The sequence below is a fragment of the Helianthus annuus genome, chromosome 4 (assembly GCF_002127325.2).
Source record: "Helianthus annuus cultivar XRQ/B chromosome 4, HanXRQr2.0-SUNRISE, whole genome shotgun sequence".
NCBI classification, from domain to species: Eukaryota; Viridiplantae; Streptophyta; class Magnoliopsida; order Asterales; family Asteraceae; genus Helianthus; species Helianthus annuus.
In genome coordinates this window covers 43,525,679-43,532,386 of record NC_035436.2, presented here as the reverse complement: position 1 = coordinate 43,532,386, position 6,708 = coordinate 43,525,679, and positions in this window count along the sequence as shown.

Here is a 6,708-nt window from a genome sequence, read left to right as displayed (position 1 = left end):
GTACGATTTCGAACATGAACTGATTTGTTATACGTGCATACACTAGGACGTGATTAATTACTTGTGAGTGCATAACTTAGCATACCGAGCAAACCAAGGTGAGTTCACACTCCTACTAAGGCATGGGATTCCCGGGTTGTGGGAATGGGTTAAAGGTTGTTATTGAAAGGAACGTACATATGCTTTACTAGACTGTCACCTATCATGTCCTCGGATGTCAGGACGGTTACGTAGGTTGGGATAACACCTACGGGTTCACATGCCATTCTATCCTCGGTTACGAAGGATACGCACGTAAAACCTACGTGTACGCATTACTTACTCCTATCCTCAGGTTACGAAGGATACGTGCGTAAAACCTACGCACACTTTATACACACTTCTGTTCTCGGACGAAGAACAGGGATAATAATACGAACAGTCTAGTGGTCACTTAACATGGGAAGCCCCCACCAGCATAACTTACTATCGGCCCTGTAGAGCCACCTGTTACTTACTGTTACACATTTACTTACTGTGAACTCGCTCAACTAGTTTGTTGACCATTCTGTTACATGCCTTGCAGATCGTTAGGTACTTGGAGCTTGCACTGGAGAAGCGGGTCGTTGTGGACAAGGATTCGTGGTTTCTATGCTGAACTATTATAACATTTGAACTATTTACTAGTGTTGGATTATTACTATGCTTCCGCTACACTTTAAAACAATAACATGTTTTGAACACCTTTTGTATTGAACGGATGGTTTTCTTTTATCTTACTTAATACTATATGCATGTTCAATATGATTGGTGGCTTGATCCTGGTCAGTCACGCTCCCAAGCGGTGATACTCCGCAGGTGGATTTTGGGGGTGTGACAGATTGGTATCAGAGCCATTGGTTATAGAGAACTTGGTTTTAATATGGGAAAACGTTTTTATTAAAACCAGACTATAACCAGAACAGTGCTCCCAACGATCCACAACGACGCTTCGCTCCACGTGCAAGACTCAACTCCCTAGGTAATAAGGTTTATGTTTATTGCCTACATGCTAGAATTTGCACAGAACTTTGCTCGTAGTATGCTTACATTACTTGCTCACAACTTGACATTGCATGAGAATACTTATGTGCTTACACTCTTCTGTCATCGCACTATTCGCGAACCTTTCTCACTTATGTTGCCTTTGATGTGAAGATCAATGGCCGCACGAATTACCATGACTCAAGCCCAGCTAGAGGCTCTCGTTGCTGCGGCAGTTGCAGCCGCTCAAGCAGGTAGTATATCCTGCGGTACAGATTCATACAAGGATCTTTAGATCCTACAATAATTCTCGTATTTAACCTTGTCCTATTCGTACACAATAGGTCAACCCGCTCAGCAACAACCTGCGTGTACCTTCAAGACTTTCATGGACTGTCGTCCTAGCTCGTTCAGTGGCACGGAGGGGGCAGTTGGACTCCTCCACTGGTTTGAAAAGCTCGAGTCGGTTTTCGAAATGTGTGAATGCCCTGAGGCTCGCAGGGTGAAGTTCGCCACTGGCACACTTGAAGGGATTGCGCTCACTTGGTGGAACGCACAAGTGCAGATCTTAGGGTTGGCAGCTGCTAACGCCACACCTTGGAATGAATTCAAAGAACTGATCAAGAGGGAATACTGCACTAGAGAAGACATTCACAAGTTGGAGGACGAGTTGTATAACTTGAAAATGGTTGGTTCGGAAATCGAAGCTTACACCAAAAGATCGAATGAGTTGGCTGTGCTGTGCCCAACTATGGTAGATCCTCCATACAAGCGAATTGAGTTGTATCTCAAGGGGCTCGCGTCAGAGATTCAGAGCCACGTAACGTCGGCTAACCTCAACAACATCCAGGAAATCCAGCGTCTCGCTCATCGCATCACAGATCAGGCAGTAGACCAGGGCAAACTGCCAAAGCGTATCAGTGCTACCGCTACTGCTACTACTACACTTGCTACTCCCAGCGAAAGTAAGAGAAAGTGGGAGGGGGATTCAAGCAAAGCATCAGTTTCGGTTCAGTCCCAGAATCAGCAGCGAAAGACGGACAGTTACCAAAGTCCCAGTCAGCACTCATCGAGCAGCCACAGACAGTATCGCGGAAATCTCCCAAAGTGTAACAACTGCAACAGGCATCACAGCGGCCAGTGCAATAAGGGCCGTTGTCAAAGGTGTTTAAAGATGGGTCACGAGGCCAAAGATTGTAGAAGCGCTCGCCCTGCAAATCAGAATCAGCAGCCTCAGCAACCAGCTCCACAGAATCAGCAGAATCAGCAACAGGGCAACAGGGGGTGTTATAAGTGTGGGGCTGAAGGTCACTTCAAACGCGATTGCCCACAGTTGAACCAGAACCGCAACAACAACCATCAGGGCAACGGAAACCATAACAACAATAATGGGGGCAACAACAACAACGGCAATGAAGCTCGTGGTCGAGCATTTGTGTTGGGTCGAGGAGATGCAGTGAATGATCCTAACGTAGTTATGGGTAAGTTCCTTCTCGATGATATTTACGTTACTGTCTTATTTGATTCGGGTGCTGATACAAGTTATATGTCATTGAAAATGAGTAACTTATTAAAACGTACACCAACACCTCTAGACACTAAACACGTCGTAGAACTAGCGAATGGTAAAAGTGTAGAAGCCGCTCATGTAGTCAAGGGTTGTAGCATTGTTCTAGCGGGTCAGACTTTCACGATTGATCTCATACCCATAGTCTTGGGTAGCTTCGACGTCGTCATCGGCATGGATTGGTTATCTCAACATCACGCAGAGATCTTATGCAAGGAAAAAGTTATTCGTATTCCTCGCTCCAGTCAAGAACCCCTCGAAGTTCAGGGCGACAAGAGTGGTGCTGTGGTTGGCATCATCTCTTACCTGAAGGCGCAGAAATGTTTACGAAAGGGGCATACTGCCATTCTGGCTCTCGTTACTGATGCATCGGCAAAGGAAAAGAAGCTGGAGGATATCCCAGTTGTACGTGACTTCCCTCAGGTGTTTCCTGAAGATTTACCTGGTTTACCTCCTCATCGTCAAGTCGAGTTTCAGATTGAGTTAACTCCTGGAGCAACACCAATAGCCCGCGCACCGTATCGTTTAGCTCCAACCGAACTGGAAGAACTGTCGAAACAGCTGCAAGAGCTCTTGGAAAAGGGCTTTATTCGTCCAAGCTCTTCGCCTTGGGGAGCTCCAGTGTTATTTGTGAAGAAGAAGGACGGTACGTTCAGGATGTGCATCGACTACCGTGAACTCAACAAGGTGACGGTGAAGAACCGTTATCCTCTTCCACGCATAGATGACTTATTCGACCAGTTGCAAGGGTCGTGTTACTTTTCCAAGATCGATTTGAGGTCAGGGTATCATCAGCTGAGAGTCCGGGATGAGGACGTCTCCAAAACTGCTTTCAGAACTCGTTATGGTCACTACGAGTTTCTGGTCATGCCATTCGGGCTTACAAACGCACCTGCAGTCTTCATGGATCTTATGAACAGGGTGTGCAAACCGTATCTCGACAAGTTCGTCATCGTTTTCATCGACGACATTTTGATTTACTCCAAGAGTCAGGAGGAGCACGAGCAGCATCTACGTATTATCTTGGAACTTCTTCGAAAAGAGCAACTGTATGCAAAGTTTTCTAAATGCGACTTCTGGCTTCGTGAAGTCCACTTCTTAGGCCATGTGGTAAACAAGGATGGGATTCATGTCGATCCATCCAAGGTTGATTCGATCAGGAACTGGCCAGCACCGCGTACACCGACTGAAATACGCCAATTCTTGGGTTTGGCGGGTTACTACAGGCGATTTATTAAAGACTTCTCAAAGATCGCGCAACCACTCACTATGCTTACACAGAAAGGTGTCGTTTACAGATGGGGTAATACACAGGAGACCGCTTTTCAGTACTTAAAGGATAGGCTTTGCAGCGCACCTATTCTTTCATTGCCAGAGGGCACAGATGACTTCGTGGTATACTGTGATGCATCCATCCAGGGTCTTGGATGTGTGTTGATGCAACATGATAAAGTGATAGCCTACGCTTCGCGGCAACTCAAGGTTCATGAACGGAACTACACGACGCACGATTTAGAGCTGGGAGCTGTTGTTTTTGCGCTTAAGATATGGCGACACTACCTGTACGGTACCAGGTGCACGATTTACACCGATCACAGGAGTCTCGAGCATATCCTTAAGCAAAAGGATTTGAATATGCGTCAGCGGAGATGGGTTGAACTTCTGAACGACTACGAATGCGCCATCAAGTATCATCCAGGCAAGGCCAATGTTGTGGCTGATGCCCTCAGTCGGAAAGACTCTCTACCTAAGCGCGTGCGAGCGCTACAGCTTACCATTCAGTCCAGTCTTCCTGCACAGATACGAGCAGCTCAGATAGAAGCACTAAAACCCGAAAACGTCAAGGCTGAAGCCTTGCGCGGTTCAAGGCAACAAATGGAACAAAAGGAAGACGGCGCCTACTATGTAACGGGGCGTATTTGGGTCCCACTTTATGGCGGTTTACGCGAACTTGTAATGGATGAAGCTCACAAGTCTCGCTACTCGGTACATCCAGGGTCGGATAAAATGTACCACGACATCAGCACTACTTATTGGTGGCCTAGTATGAAGGCCCACATCGCCACCTATGTTGGCAAATGCTTAACCTGTGCGAGAGTCAAGGTTGAATATCAGAAACCAGCTGGTCTACTTCAGCAGCCTAAGATACCACAATGGAAATGGGAAGAAATTTCCATGGATTTTGTTACCGGTCTGCCTAGATCTCAGCGTGGGAACGATACAATATGGGTCATAGTTGATCGACTCACCAAGTCTGCACACTTCCTACCGATCAAGGAAACGGATAAGTTCTCCACTCTCGCAGACGTTTATCTTAAAGAAGTTGTTTCGAGGCACGGAGTGCCCACTTCTATTATTTCGGATCGCGATGCACGATTCACGTCAGAGCTTTGGCAAGCGATGCACAAATCTTTCGGCTCACGATTAGACATGAGCACAGCATATCATCCTCAGACAGATGGGCAGTCTGAGCGAACTATTCAAACTCTAGAAGACATGCTTCGAGCGTGTGTTATCGATTTCGGCAACGGCTGGGAAAAACATCTCCCTCTGGTGGAGTTCTCGTACAATAACAGTTACCATACCAGCATTCAAGCCGCTCCATTCGAGGCATTGTACGGACGTAAATGCCGGTCACCTCTCTGTTGGGCAGAGGTGGGGGATAGTCAGATTACGGGTCCAGATATTGTTGTGGACGCCACAGAAAAGATAGCACAGATACGACAACGCATGGCGGCAGCGCGCGACCGTCAGAAAGCCTACGCGGATAAGCGTAGAAAACCATTGGAATTTGAGGTCGGGGACCGGGTTTTATTGAAAGTTTCACCCTGGAAGGGTGTGGTACGTTTTGGCAAACGGGGCAAACTAAATCCGCGGTACGTCGGACCATTCGAAATTTCAGAAAAGATTGGCAAGGTAGCCTACAAGTTGAACCTACCAGCTGAACTCGGTGCAGTTCACAATGTATTCCACGTGTCGAATCTGAAGAAATGCCTATCAGATGAGACCCTTATAATTCCTTTTAAGGAACTTACTATCGACGAGCGGTTGCAGTTCGTCGAGGAACCAGTTGAAATCACGGACCGGGATGTTAAGGTCCTCAAACACAAGAGAATCCCTCTTGTTCGAGTTCGTTGGAACTCCCAGCGTGGTCCAGAGTATACCTGGGAACGCGAAGATCAGATGAAAGAAAAGTACCCCCAGCTATTCGAAACCAATGCATCCACTTCTGAGGCTGAAGCTACTACTACTGAATTTCGGGACGAAATTCCAAATCAACGGGGGGATGATGTGACACCCCAGGAAAACCAGTGAACGATACCTAGCTTCCTCAGTAAGTGCGTACCAAATTTCGGGACGAAATTTCTTTTAAGTTGGGGATAATGTGACAACTCGAAATTCCAAGATTTGATTTCATAGGTATTACACGAACATGTATTGACTAATTGCTTAATTGCACATTTGATTGCCATATTGTGAAACTTGTATTATGTGTTAACTAGTTAGTGTGATACATGGCCCAACTTTCGAAGGATGTCCCTCGAAACATGATGCATGAATCGAAGGATGTCGAAACATATGAAGGACTCGAAACATATCCTTCGCACTCGAAACATATCCTTCGCACTCGAAACATATCCTTCGATATGTTTCGGCCCAGTCTTTCAATTTGGGCCTTGGCCCACTGCCGATTTAATATAAATTGATTAGAGACTTTACGTGATAACATTTTTGACCGGCAAACCCTAGAACATTTTCACTTGTGACGGCAACCACAAACTTACGGAAATTCTGCTGATCAATTCCTTGTTTGCTACCCGATCGGTTAGTGTTAATTGCTAATTGTGACCTATTGATTTAATGATGATATTGTTGCATGTTTTGGATTATAAGATCGTATGCTTTGAATAATTCTGTGAGTAGTTAATCGGAATTATTGCTTATGACATGTTGAATATGTGCGATTCCATGATTCGATTTACGTTACGATAATTAGGACGATTGATTATGATTGTTAGATGATTTTATGATAGTAGGGTTCATAGCATGTTAATCGGTCACCAAGTCCTACGTTCGGATTGTTTGTACGATAACCGGTTATGTAATGTTGTGTTTGGCTTGCTTGCATGATAAAGCGG